The sequence below is a fragment of the Cynocephalus volans genome, chromosome 1, assembly GCF_027409185.1.
Source record: "Cynocephalus volans isolate mCynVol1 chromosome 1, mCynVol1.pri, whole genome shotgun sequence".
NCBI lineage: Eukaryota > Metazoa > Chordata > Mammalia > Dermoptera > Cynocephalidae > Cynocephalus > Cynocephalus volans.
In genome coordinates, this window is record NC_084460.1 from 289,655,032 (window position 1) to 289,670,110 (window position 15,079).

The following is a 15,079-nucleotide window of genomic DNA, read 5'->3' on the forward strand; positions in this document are numbered from 1 at the left end:
AAATCACTTTCAGACTACAGGCAGACCAAAAAGCCAAGCCAAAATGCCTGAGAGTCGTCTACTACTGCTATCATCACAGTCTGACATCCCATATTTTGAAGCAAGTCCCTTTCTGAGCATTTTTTCTAGCAAGAACATTCATAGCTCTTCCTTTTCTTAGAATCCATTATATAAATTAGTTTTTCATAAAGCACACACACACGTACACTATTCATGAAACATTCTGCTAGATTTTAAGAGATGTGGTTAGAAAGAGTCCTGTGAGGTCTCAGCTGGCACATAGAAAATGTGACTTGACAGTTGAAGTAAAATTATTCATTGTAGTCATGGAAGTGTCAGAATTTTAGTTGATACAAAAACAGAAGTGGCAATTGCACATATAAAAATATATATTTCAAGAGCGATGATTATTAAAATAAACTGCTTATTTAGGATTTATTATTTGTAAGAAACAGAATATTGTATTGTTATCCTGTAAAGATAAGAACAATGGGACATCTGTAAACCCAATTTAACTTTTAGATTATAATCATAATGAGTTAAAACAAGATTAAGGAAGATTTATCTGAAACATTCAATAAAAAAATACTTCCTAAAATAGAAAAAAGTAGAAAATTAAAAGAAACACAACACTCAAAAACAATTCTGAAATGGATAGTGAGTAGTTATTTTCATTTTTTATAGTTTAGATAATAAAAAAATAAAAACTTTATGTAAACATGTGGAGTATACTAACATTTATAAAGCAAATGTATTTCACAGGGCCTAGCTTCCAAAGCCCTGTAATTTCAGGTATAAACTAACGTTTTAAAATAACACATAGAAATGTTAAGCTTGCAAAAGACAGGAAACTTTCCCCAGGCTAAAGTCTCTGTTGTAGATAAAGAATTGTAACACAGAAAAATTGTTGGCTCAAGGACAGATGCCCTTGGAGCAGGTTAACCTAAAGTTGCTTTATTGTTATGTAAAAATACTGAGGAAACTGCTGTAGGAAAAGACAGTATTTGCTAAGAACAAGCTTTTGTTGGTGGATTGACGTAACCTTTTGCAAATTGCATTATGGAATGTCACTTTGTTATTTCACTGATGTTACCAGCTTCTATTGTTAAACTATACTTAGTGATAACTCCACCTATGTTCCTTTTCTGTAACTTTCTGGCCTAGAGAATAAATACTGGGAGGAGACCCCAGTACAGTGTTACTTTTCCAAGGAGGAATGCCTCTCTCTTGAGGGTTCCTGGAAAATTAACCCCTTCAGGGATTCTCACTGCTCAGAAGAAATAAGCTTTGCCTAATCCTTTGTGTCTCCATCACCCAGGGGGAGAGAGGTGACATAAACATGCGTGAGTTAAAACAAAATTAGCTCTTACATGGACAATGATACATCCAACGACATCCAGTACTAGATATTTAATATTCAGAAGTAGAAATAATGTATTGGAAAGAAAATTCAGACCATCAATCCCTCTGCTCACTAGTCACGTGAACTCTGGCAAATTACTTAGACTCTTTGACTCTCTGTCTTCTCATTTGTAAAATGGAGATGAAGTTCCTGGAATGCAGTAGACACTAAACAAATAGAAGCTAATGGTAGTTAAAAGAACTGTTAACATATATTGAGTGTTTATGGTGTACCAGGCACTTTGATAAAAAGCTTTGTAAAAGCTCTAAATGCATTATCTTAATTAGCAAAGGTCGTGCTGGTGCTAATAGTGAGATCATACAGGATGTTATATAGAAGAGTGAGAAAACAATTTTAAAATTTCCTAAAATAATATTTAGTTGTAAGAAAATAAAATCTGTCCCTAAAGGTCTTAGTAGGACAAGAGAGTCAAGGGTTGTGTTAAAGTTCAGGGTATCCTGAGGTGTTCAAGCTAACACCCTTCCCTTTCCTAGCTGCTTTGGGGTACTAAGCCTCTAGCTCTTCCACAAAAGCACTGCCATTTCTGATGCTGACATGGCAATGACCATCAACCATCTCCACATCTTCATAAGAGTCTAAGTTCCAAGAGAGAGCCTTTGACTAACAGATTCTCACATTATATTTCTATCCTCTGGTGGTACCAGGGCAGGGAGAAGGAAGATCTGGCTTATTCATCTTCTATGTCTTCTATGGTGGGAGGAGACTACTACTTAGGAAAAAATTCAGACAATGCTCAAGGAGACAATAAGGTTTCATTGGTTTAATGTCCCCATACAGTAAATAGAATAATCTGTTTATGGTATGATTGGAAATCAGAGAATGGCTGATCTAAGGGAAGGAGTTTAAGCATTACATTTTAAGTATTAAAATGCCTACAGAATAATACAAATTTTTAAAATTGTTATCACAGCTCTTCTCATCTCCATTAGATTAATTGAGAGTTGATTAGTGAAAATTGATATGAAATTATAATAATGTCCATAATTATGTCAGTATAATTAACCATGGCAGGTCTACTTGCAAATGCATTGCTCCTATTTGCAGTTTTGGTAATACCTTATTACTGACAGAACTTTTCTCATTTGCTGTAGAATGAACTCAATCATTATAGAGTCTTAATCCTACATTTTTCCTTTAAACTAGAATTCCTAGAATTCAAATGAGAAACCATTTGAATTCTAAAGCACACCTTTCCATACAAAGTCTGCTGTGGTTTGAATGTCCCCCCAAGCTCACGTTGGAACTTAACCCCCAATACGGTGGTGAAAGGTGGGGTCTATTAAGAGGTGATTGGATTGTGAGGACTGTGTTCTCATGAATGGATTGATCCATTCATGGAGTAATGGGTTGATGATTTAATGGATTGTCATGGTTGTGGTTCTGATGGCTTTATAAGGATGGCAAGTAAGAAGGTTAGCTGTCTTGCATGCCATTCTTGTCATGTGATACACTGGTGGCCACAGGACTCTGCAGGGACTCCTCACCAAGAAGAAGGCCCTCACTACATGTGCCCTCCGGACCTTGGACTTCCTAGCCTCTGAAATCATAAGAAATAAATTTTATTTTCTCGTGTATATTATCCAGTTTCAGATATTCTGTTATAAGCAACAGAAAATGAACTAATATAAAGACAAAACGATCATTATAAGGATTTTTAAGACACGTTAATAAATTACATTTTTATTATCTAATGATTTTGTTTGTTTGTTTTTAGGTAGGACTTAATCTTCTTTGTATTTTACATCCACAATCTACAGCTAACCTTTCCCATTATTCTCCCAAATAAATTCCCCATTCCATTTAGTCAAGTATCCACATTGTAATGCTCATACACCAAGAATATTGAACATGATGGCATATGTTTTTCATTCCTTACTATTGATCAACATAATGCCCTGCTAAAATGCTACATAAAATATAAATCATTCTAATGTTCCTCAAAATATTGTTATCACTAAACTTCACTTTTTTTGTTTGTTTTAGGTATGGCCTGGAATGCTCTTCCATTCATCTCAGTAGGTCCAATCTCACCCACTATTCAAATGTCAGCTCCACAAAGTATTCTCTCACCTCTCTGGCTCCAGTCAATATCCTCTTCCTATAAACTCCCAAATTAATTTAACTAAACTTCACTTAAGGCAGTTAGCTCTTTCTATCAGGTTTCACTGATATTTATGTGGATCCCTTGGTTCCTTTACAAGACTAGAAGCTCCTGAAGTATGGGATCTGTATCTGATTGCTACCCCGCATCACAAGAATAATGACCTGAGCATAATATGCAGATGGCTGGGCCCTGGGTAGGACTGCCGTGGTCACTCTTTCCTAGGCTTTGTACAAAACTGATTATGACTGTTCACAGACTGGTTATCATTTCTCATTAACAGCTTTTTAAAGGTGGAATTTACATACCAAAACATTCACCAATTATTTGTGAATAGTGTGTCTGCGTGATTTTTAATAAATTTATAGAGTTGGGCAACCACCACCACAGTCCGGTTTTAAAACATTTCCATCATTCTAAAAAGTTCCCTCATTCCCATTTAACCCTGCTCCCACTTCTAGTCCCATGCAACCACTGATCCTTCTGTTTATATAGATTTGCCTTTTCCGGACATGTCATATAAATGGAATCACACAATATGTAGTGTTTTGGGTCTGGTTTCCCTCAATTAACATAATGTTTTTGAGGTCTATCTGTGCTGTAGGATGAACCAGTAGTTTGTTCCTTTTCTATTGCTTTATCTATTAACAATGGATGGGCATCTGGATTGTTTACAGTTTTTAGCTATTATGAATAATAGTGCTATAAAATTTGCATGCAAGTCTTTTGTGGACATATGTTTCATTTCCCTTGGGTAGAATCCTAAGACTGGAATTTCTGGATTGTATAGTAAATGTATTTAACATTCTAAGAAACTGTCTATTTTCCAAAGTGGCCACACCATTTTTCATTCTCACCAGCAGTGTATGAGCATTTTAGTTTCTCCACATCCTTGCCATAACTGTCTTTTTTTGTATAGTCACTCTAGGGAGTGTGGGGTGGTATCTCATTGTGGTTTAAATTATAATTTTCCTAATTTTAATTTTAGGAATTAATTTTCCTAATGACTAATGATATTGAGAATATTTTCATATGCTTATTAGTTATGCATATAGTTATTCTTTAGTGACATACCTATTCAAATCTTTGGCCCACTTTTTAATTGAATTGTTTATCTTCTTCTTGAGTGGTAAGAGTACTTTAAATATTCCAGATGCAAATCCTTTATCAGATAAAAAATTGGCAAATATTTCTTTCCAATCTGTAGCTTGATTTTCATTTTCTTAATGATATTTTTAAAATAGCACTTTTAAAAAAAATTTTGGGGGGGAGATCCAACTTACAGATTTTTTCTTTTGTGGATTGTGCTTTTGGTGTCATATCTAAGAAGTCTTTGCCTAATGAAAGGTCATGAAGATTTTCTCTTGTGTTTTCTTCTAGAAAGTTATAGTTTTTACCTGTTACATTTAAGCTTATGATCCATTTGGAATTAATTTTTGTGTATTGCGTGGGTCCAACTTCATGGTCTTATTTCACATAGACATCTAATTTCCCCCGTATTATTTATTGAAAAGGTTATCTTTTCCCCATTAAATTGCTTTGGCAAGTTTGCTGAAAAATCAACTGACCATGTGAGGGTTTATTTCAATTCTATTCCATTGATCTTTATGCCTAGCCTTACACCAAGAATACATTATCTTGATTACTATCACTTTATAGTACATTTTGAGATTAGGTAATATAATTCCTCCAATTTTCTTCTTCTTTTTCAAAATTGTTTTGGCTGTTCTATTTCTTTTATTCTAGATTATAAGGATCATCTTATCTCCCCCCCCCCCAAAAAAAAAGTCTACGAAATTTTGAGAGGGAGTGTGTGTTGAAGGTATAGATCAACTTGAGGAGAATTGCCATTTTAGCAATATTGAGCTTTTCAGTCCATGAATGTGGAATGTCACCTTCTCTCAGCCATGTTAAGTAGTTTTCAGTGGACAAGTCTTGCACTTCTTTCATTACATTTATTCCTAACATTCCTAAGTATTTTATTCTTTTGATGCTATCTGGAATGAAATTGTTTTCTTAATTTTATTTTTGGACTGCTAATTTGTAGTATATAGAAATACATTTTGAAATTTTTGCATTCTGTGACTGTGCTAAACTCATTTATTAATTTTAGTAGTTTTTATTTGAGTATGTGTGTTTTCCATAAGATTTTCTATACACAGGATCAGGTCATCTGTGAATAAAGATGGTTTTATTCTTCCTATTCAATCTGATGCCTTTTATTTCCTTTGTTTCCCTGACTACAACAGCTAAAACCTCCAGTTGCCTTGTTCACGATGTTAGGAGAGAAATATTCAGTGTTTTATCATTAATTATGATGTTAGCTGCAGGTTTTTTAATAGATGTCCTTTATTAGATTGAGGAAGTTTCCTTCCATTTCTAGTTCTTTGAGTTCTTACAAATGTGTTAGATTTAGAACAATGCTTTTCTACCTCTATGAAGATGGTACTATGGTCTGAATGTCTGTCTCCTCCCAACATTTTTATGTTGAACCCTAATCCTTAAGGTGATGGTTTTAAGAGGTGAGGCCTTTATGAGGTGATTAGGTCATAAGGGCAGAATCCTTATGAATGGGATTAGTGACCTTACAAAAGAGACACAGAAAGCTAGTTCCCCCTTCCACAATGTGAGGACACAGCGAGAAGGTGCTATGAGGAAGCAGGCCCTTGCCAGACACTGAACCTGCCTGTGCCTTGATTGTGAACTACCCAGCCTCTAGAATTGTGAGGAATAAATTTCCATTGCTTATATACCACTCAATTTATGGCATTTTTTAAAATAGCAGCCCAGAGTAAAACAGATGATCATGTGGTTTTGTCCTTTAATCTATTAATATAGTGTTTTATATTAATTGATTTTTTGATGTAAAACCAACCTTACGTTCATGGTATATAATCAATCCTTACAGATAGCAGAATTTAGTTTGCTAATACTTTGTTGGGAATTTTTATATATTCACAAGGGATATTGATCAGTAGTTTTTCCTGTAATGTCTTACCTGGATTTGGTATCAGGGTAATGACATCCTCCTAAAATGAGTTGAGGACTGTTCTCCTATTCTCAGAAAGAAATTGTGTATAATTGTATTATTTCCTCCTTAAATATTTGATTGAATTCACCAGTAAATCCATCTGGGCCTGGGCTTTTCTTTGTGGGAAGATTTTAAAGTATTATTTTCTTTACTTGTTATAGGTTTGTTATGGTTTGAATTGTATCAACCCAAAAGATATGTTGAAGTACTTCAGAATGTGTTATTTGGAACTAGAGTCATTGTGAATGTAATTATTTAAGATGAGGTCATACTGGAGTAGGCTGGGCTCTTTAACCTCTATGACTGGTGTCAGTATAAGAAGTGGAGACAGACAAGAGGGAAAATAGCATGTGATGAGGGAGGCAGAGACTGAAGTGCTGTAGTTGTGAGCCAAGAAAAGCCAGGGAAGATCATGGATGTTGGAAAACCACCAGACCACCGCCAGACCCTAGAAAGAAGCAAGGATGGATTTTCCTCTACAGGTTTCAGAGGAAGCATGGCCTTTCTAACACTTTAATCTCAGACTTCAAGCCTTTTTACAGCAATCCTGGAAAATTAGGTCTTTTCAGATTTTCTGTTTTCTTGAGTCAATTTTGTCAACTTGTATCTTTCTAGCAATTTTTCCAATTCATTTATACTGTCTAATTTGTTGGCATAGTTATTCAGTCTCTTATAACCTTAAATTTTGGTAGGTAATGATGTTCCTGCTTTCATTTCTGATGTTGGTCATTTGCGTCTTTTTGTTTTGTTTTGTTTGGTCAGCTTAATAAAAGTTTGTCAATTTTATTGATCTTTTCAAAGATCCAATCTTTACTCTTCATTGATTTTTTTTTTCTATTTTTCTGTTATTTATTTTCACTGATTTCCAGTATGATCATTATTTCCTCCCTTTTGCTTGCTCTTCTTTTTCTAGGTTTTAAGGGGGAAGCCTACATTATTTTGAGACCCTTTTGCTTTTCTAGTGTAGGTCTTTAAAGCAGCAAATACCCTTAAGATCACTGGTATAGCTGCATCTCATAAAGTTCAATGTTTTCATTTTCATTCGGCTCAAAATATTTCTAATTTGTTACTTCTTTTTTGGCCCATGAGTAACTTAATTTCCAAACATTTGAGGATTTTCCAAATTTCTTTCCTTTGTTGATTCATAATTTACTTCCATTGTAACCAGAAAACATACTTTGTATGACCCCGATCCTTCTAAATTTAGAGACTTGTTTCATGGTCTATCACATGGGCTATCCTGGAGAATTTACTTTTAAAAAAGTATATACATTCTGTCATTAAGTACAGTGGACTATACATCAGTTGAGTTGAGTGTTGTTCAAGGTTTCTATATCCTTAATGGTTTTCTATCTAGTTGTTTCACCCATTATTGGGAGTAAGATATTAAAACGTTAAACTATTATTGTTTGTCTATTTCTCCATTCAATTCTATTAATTTTTGCTTCATAAACTTAAGGCTCTGTTGTTGGGTGTACACTCATTTATAATTGTTATATCTTCTTGATGTATTGACTCTGTTACCAGTATGAAATGTCTTTGTCATTAGAAATATTTGTCTTAAAGTCTATTTTGTCTAGCATTAGTATAGCTACTACAAATCTCTTATGGTTACTGTTGGCATATTCCATACTGCTAATTATTGTTGGTTTATAATACATGATGCAATTTTGTACTTTTATAGTTCTTAAATTATTCTTTGTTTAATCTGCAAGCTTTTCCATAACAAGAAAGCTATAAATTCTTTGATCAGTTTTACACATATTTGGGAAAATTTTGGGTATAACAACAATAAATACTTGATTCATTAAAAACAGAGACCAAACAAGCTCCTCCCTTAAAAAGATAATCCAGTTGTGTATCTGCTGCATGGTATTGTTGTATAATGCCCTCTCACCTTCAGGCTGGGTTTTGAAAGCTGAGAATATTTACCTACCTTCCCAGTTCTGAATTTGTGAACTGTACAAAGATTGTTACCACAACTCGTTTGTATACCACATTTTAGGAATACTCATTTAAATCAGATGGCTTAATATGACGTATTGTTGCATATGATGCAAGCTTTCCACAAAATTAGAAAATTTATTTTAGACCATTAGATATCTCACATATTATGCACAATGTGCATAGTGCTGCCTTTTGTCGTGCTTAGTATACATACTTTTCAGCTTTTAGGAATTATTTTACAAGGTAACATAACAATTACATACCCCTAAGACTTCTGGCACTGATTCTTTCGTATTTTTAAGCCTTGCTCAGTGAAAGGATGATGCTGACTGCTCCATGTTAATATTTAAGATATGCAATTATTATTCAAGTGATGTTTGTTAATTTAAATTGGACTCGAACATGATACAATCTGCTCATTTCAATAGGAACTTTAAAACCTTCCAGTCTGTTTAACACACCATATAGGACAAGAGGAGGTCATTTTTAAAAAGGTAGATTTTTTTTGTCCTCTCAAATGTCTATAAAATTTTTCACTGATATTTGAAAGAATGACATAAGTATATTCTTAATCCTTATATATAATTACATTTCTGTGTGATTACTGTATTGAGACTTCTTGATTCTGTGGCTCCCTTAAAGTCACTTCTGTATATGATGGATAATAATAAAGACAAGAAAAATGATGCAATTATAGAAAAATGTAGGAGGTGATGGAGAATACAAGATAGGATCAGTATTAATTGAATGCATGCATATAATCATGCATCAGCAGGATAAATGGAGACCCCTTCCTTTTGAGAAATTACATTTCTTTTTTCCTACAGAACTATATGAAATACTTCTGCAATTTACTCCCCCCCCCCCCCCCCCGTTCATTTGACTTTACATTTCCAGGAACGCAGTTTCTCATTGTCAGCTGAGCTTTCTGATCAGCATACTGCTTTTGTAAGAAAGGGATGACTTAAGACTACAGAAACACATACTTGCAATTTGCTAAGTCTTCTTTGTCATTCGAAAGTCTGCTATCACACACACCCCGCCCTGTACATGAGCCAAATTCTCACTTAAATTTCAAACTCCAAAATAAACATTCCAGGGAGAGCTCTTGCAACAGGCAAAGACAAGATAAAACTCTTCTGATTTAGGCAGTCTTTTGTTTTAGAAGACTAGCTAAAGCACAGCTGCTCCAACTTTCAATTAATAAAGAGCAGCATAAAATCACCTGCATTCGGATTCCTCTTTGAAAAAAGTGTATCTTCCCCCTAGTTACCAGAAAACTCCATACCAAATAGTAAATTTTCTCTATTATATGAATTATATACATTACATTAAACTTAACCTGACCTCTACAACTGGTCTTTAAAACTTGTTCCAGAGTTGCAGCAGAAAACATAATTAAAATGCACTGAGGGACATATTAATCGAAACACCTAAGTCCCCTAAAATGGGCAAACAGACCAAGGAGTGCGGTCTCAGACCTCAGCTTTCGGGAGTGACACGTACACCCGTGGTCTTGTTTTTCTTGCCTCCTTTCTAACGCTGAGATACGCAGCTCTCACGCTGCCTGTTGGTAACTCCTGGAGGTGGGAGTTCGCCTCTCCCGCCATCCGGTTCACACGCAGCAGCTCAGGAGTTTGAGATCGCGCCAGGGCGCGACGGAGCCCGGGGCCCAGGCACCCGCTGCGGCCGGGACCAGCTCGCCGCCGCTTCTTCCCAAATTCTGTCGTTGGAAAGCAGGTCGCTCGTTTGCGTTACGCGTGGTAGGCGGCCCGTGGTTACTTAGGCAGTAAGAAATGTTACTATCCACGTTTCACACGCACTTGGAGGGTGGGCCGAGCATACCGGCCCCCTTTACTGCGCTCCACCTCGGTCCTTGCGGTACTGTCGCCCCGCGGCCTCCTCCACGCCACCGCCGCAGCACGCGGGGGACGAGAGCGCGGGCGCGCACAACCGAGCATGCGCCGCGCCCGGGCCGCCCTCTTTCCGGCCCTCCCCGCCCCGGGCCTCGCGCGAGGCCGCCCACGCTCCATCCCCTGCGCCACAAGCCACGGAAACCACGAGCGTCCGGGATCGGGCGCCGGTGCGTAATGACGCACGTGCGCGCGAAGACGTGAGGACGCAGGCGGGCCGTAGAGAGCGTGAGTTTTCGCGTCTGTTTGGCTGAGCTGGCGTCGCGGTACTCCGAGGCATCTCTCGCCTTATCCCAGGGCCGCGGGCGCCGGCGGTCGGGCGGGGGCTGCGGGGCGGCGGTCGGCGCCTCCCGGGGGGCCGGCGCGGGGGCGTGGTCGGAGGCGCGGCCTTCCGTTCCCGGGCGCTCCCCGCGCACCCGGCAGCGGGGAGGGCGGGCTCCGGAGCGATTCTACCCGGGGTCCCAGCGTCTTCGCCCGCGTCTCTGCTTGAGGCCGGACCCCACAGGGAATGAGGGGCCGAGGCGCCCGGAAGGTGGGCTGGCTGTGGGAGGTTTGAAGGATTCCTTTGGAAAGCAGGAAGCTTAAAGGGACGTTGCAGCAGCAGCACAGCTTGCGGTTTCAGGTGTTGTCGGGACAGTCACTTGGTCTGTTTCTCTGGACAAGTGTGTGGCAAACCCAGCCCTCACCTCAGGAGTGATATTCCTCTTAACAGGGGACAGGAAATCCACCTAAGTAAATGTAACCTTTTTCTGCCGAAACCTGAAAAACTTTGGAATAGACGTTTTCAAAAACATAACGTGTTTGTTTGAGCAAACCGAGCATAAAATCTTTTGAAGACTCAGAGTTACTATCCAAATGAATTATTACATAGTTATGATTTAGTTGTCGAGATTTGTAGGTCCTTTTGCAGTCTGTTCAGTGACATCCAGACTTAGCTTTTTTTTTTTTTCTCTTTAAAATTGCTTTTAAAAAGTTTTTGTCTAATTTCTCACATTTATGCCTCCCCCCCCCCCCCGCTGGTTCTTATAAACGTGAAATTTAAAGGCTTCTAATTTGCTGTTGACTTGGCATAGATTGGGAAAGCAAATCTTTCAAAGGAGAACAGTACGTTAGTTCCTAAAGTTGTCTCAGGGCTACCAGCATCAGTATGACCTGGGAATTTGTTGGAAATGCAAATTTTTGAGTCTTTCCCCAAACTTAGAGTCAGAAACCTATATTAGCAAGGCTTCCAGTTGATACCAAATGCACCTAGGTGCTAAAGTTTGAGAATTACTGGCATCGCGATAAAGAACGCCCATCATGGGTCACAGACAGTGGAATTTGAATTGAAGCGCAAAGTTTTTCCTAGATGTAGAACCTTGGACAAGTTACTTAAATGTTACTTTATAGAGCGATAAGTAATCCATGTGAAAATGCAGGGAAAGTGTTTAAAAGCAATACACATACGAAACACTCAAAGATGAGATGTTATTAAATAATTTGTTAGAACTGCATAAAATAAGTACATAGATTGTGCTAAAAAAATTCTTCATTGGGTTAGATATGAGTTTCACTGCATGGATATGGTGACCACTGGTTAAAAGGGTATTTTCTTTGTTTACTTCTGGATTTCAGTTATATAGTGAAGGTTGTTGGAAACTGGATATACAGTTAGAAATTATAGCAATACTTACTGATACCAATGCTATTGCGGCTGTAGTATTTTTAAGAATAGCGTTAGTAAAAGAGTAGTATTAAAGAGTAGTGTTTAATTCTTTGGCCTTCTGGTCTCTTCAGCTTAGTTATACCTTCTTTTGACCTAGAATTCGGTAAAGACCCAAGATAAGCACTAGCTTTAGAGTTGAGAAGTATTATGGAGCAGTGACTTGGAAGCAGAAGCCAAGACTGAAGTTGTTTCTGTCCTTATCTTTGTTTCCCATATGCTGTACAGTTCCATGATAGCGAGGAAGGCCTCACATCCACTCTCCATACCTCCATTTTCTAGAAGGATCACAGGAGTTAAGTTAGATGTACCCCCAACCTACTATTTTTTCAGATTATCAGCTGCAGTGTTTTCTTAAAACTTTTCCTTTCCTTTTTCAGGGGATCATTGTAGGGAGAGAAAGAGAAGTATTCAGGATTTGAAGCAGCTGCCCCAAAGGCTAGGCTCATTGCAATGTTGAGAAGGGTCAGTGACAAACTGTGGCATACACAGCATGTCGCTTTAATTAGAGCACGCTGCTCCTAGGGCAACACCAAGGGCTCCTGGATATTGTGGGTGAGAGAGTTTTCATATGAACATGAGTCAAGTTGTGTATCAACTTCTATAAATAATTTTGTTAACCCTACCACCAAATTGACACTGTCCTGTCATGAAACATTCATTTTTCAAAGGCCCCAAATAGTTTCTTGTTCTCTGTATCAGATAGGACGATCTATATATAGCAATGGTGCTGGGTCAGACAAACCCTGCTTTGAATCCTGTCTCTGCTAAGTACTGATTGTGTCCATTAGACAAATTATCATCTTCCCAGCTTTAATTGCTTCTTCTATGAAGTAGGAATCAAGGGTGTGCCTACCACAGGCCATTGAATTAAGTGAAATAATGAGTAAAACATGTCCACTACGTGTTAGGCATAGAGACTCACTAAGTGTTATGTGTTGGACAGGCCTCCCAACCTAACTTTATCCCATTCATTTCCCCATGAGATTTTTATAAATGAGGTAATTTTGTTTTTACCTAACTGCACTGCTTTTCTTTTTAAGTGATAAAAGATGCTGAAGTGCAGAATCAAAGCTTTCACGTTATTTTGAGTGAGAGAAAGTGAATCCTTGGAGAAAGTTAAAACTCTAAACAGGATAGAAAAACACTATCTTCAGTTTTATCATCAAAACAGAGCAACTCCCCTAAATTGTTTGGGGTCTTTACTGGAAGGTCAGGGTCAGGGGATGATTAATACTTATCTTCAGTTAGTTGATAGGGACATTCAGAGATAGAAGGGGATGTCGTGTTACAGATGAGACCACAATGAAAATATGCGATTGGTCTTCTGTATGGGTAGGTTCCACATTCGTGGATTCAGCCAACCACAGATAGAAAATATTTGAAAAAAGCAAAAAGATAAATAATAAAAAATACAACTACTTACATAGCACTTATGCTAGGTATTATAAGAACATCTAGACATGACTTAAAGCATACAGGAGGCTGTGCCTCAGTTATATATAAATATTATAATAAGGGGATGGGGACCAAGTATAAAAGGAAATTATACATTTATGTAAAGTTAGATGTACGTGTGTATATATTTATAAATTATTTTTAAGAGCCACTAAAAATATGGAAGTGAATCTTTAAAAAGATACATATCCTTTTATGTTGCAGTTATAGTCATCTAAGCAGGGGTCCTCGGATATTTTAAGTAGGGAGCCCTCTTAAACAGAATCTTACCTGTAAAGCTCCAGGAGCTGAAAGGCTTTAAGAACAACGAGGTTAAAGGAGACAGGCTCTTGATCCTCAACAGCACTGCTCAGAGGCACATCCAGGGAACCTAGGATTCTAGGGAACTGCATCTGAAACTCCTAACTGTGGGATAGAAATACTCAGGTCATAAGTTATACCTGAAAAGTAATGACATGAACATTTCTGGTGAGTGGTAGTCACAAACTTGTCCTGAAGACGATTCCCAGGGTCTTCAATAATGTCAGCATATGTATGGCTTCTCAATCAGGGGTGCTGAGTGATTATTTAAAGAAAAAAAACAACCCAGCCTTCAATCTTACCCATATTTTACAAAAATAGCATTCTGGGTACATTTTTGAGAAATCAACTTTTTAAAAAAAAATCCTGAATCGTGACAGCTGTATTACTATTAAAAGCTATTTAGTATTTTAACTGACTGTTGTTTAGTATTACAAATGACTTAGGGTAAAAAAAACAAGGAAATATATTATTAATTTGTTTAGGTCACCCTTATTTTTTTTTTGTATGAAAACAGCTTGTCTGCATTTATATGGTAAAGTGTTTTTTTTAAGGAGTTAATATTTAGTTAATAATGGGCCTTCATAAAAATAATTTCAAATGCTAAGTGTTTGTTAGATTGCTATTAATAGTGGTTGTAATATTACATTCTCTTTTTCACACATTGAGGAGGGTTTCCTGGTGACAACTGTAGTGTGGGGGAGGGGGAGTCACTTTCAGTCAACCAGCTGCTCTGTGCAACATCATGATGGTGATATTTCAAAGCCCGTAGATAATTTTGGCTGTATTCAGAAAGAAAAACATCACATTTCTGGGCTGCAATAGTGTGCAAAAGCCCTTTGGGATATAGATGACAGCCAGCTAACAATATGTGCATTCAGGTTTGCATGTTGGGGCTATTTACCATCTAGTTTCTGGGACATTGTAACATGTGTATCATAATTACAAAGCGATAAAGTTTAGTTCCATGGGGGGAAAGGCTCATTACTTTATGGAGAGGAAAGGGAAATAAAAACAAACTTGGGTGGTGGGCTGTGTGCTTTCATATAATATGTATACTATTTCATTCTTCACAATGACTCTAGGAAGTAAGTGGAATTTTTCCCATGTGTTGATAAGCAAACAGAAGCTCAGCAGGACTGATTATATGATTTGCCTAAGGCCACATACTAGTAAGTGATGGCATCCATATTTGACCTCACAT

General features: G+C 37.5%; 1 protein-coding gene across 3 annotated transcripts in view; it reads left to right on the top strand.

Moving 5' to 3' along the window:
* RHBDD1 (rhomboid domain containing 1) overlaps window positions 1–15,079 on the top strand; it is a 183,128-nt gene that overhangs the window by 33,750 nt on the left and 134,299 nt on the right. The window contains exon 1 of one of the 3 annotated variants that reach the window (XM_063075474.1): window positions 10,541–10,643. The exons of the other annotated variants lie outside the window; for them this stretch is intronic. The gene's annotated coding sequence lies outside the window, so the exon portion shown is untranslated. Of the gene's footprint in view, window positions 1–10,540; window positions 10,644–15,079 lie in introns of those variants that run through there. 3 annotated transcript variants of the gene reach the window in all.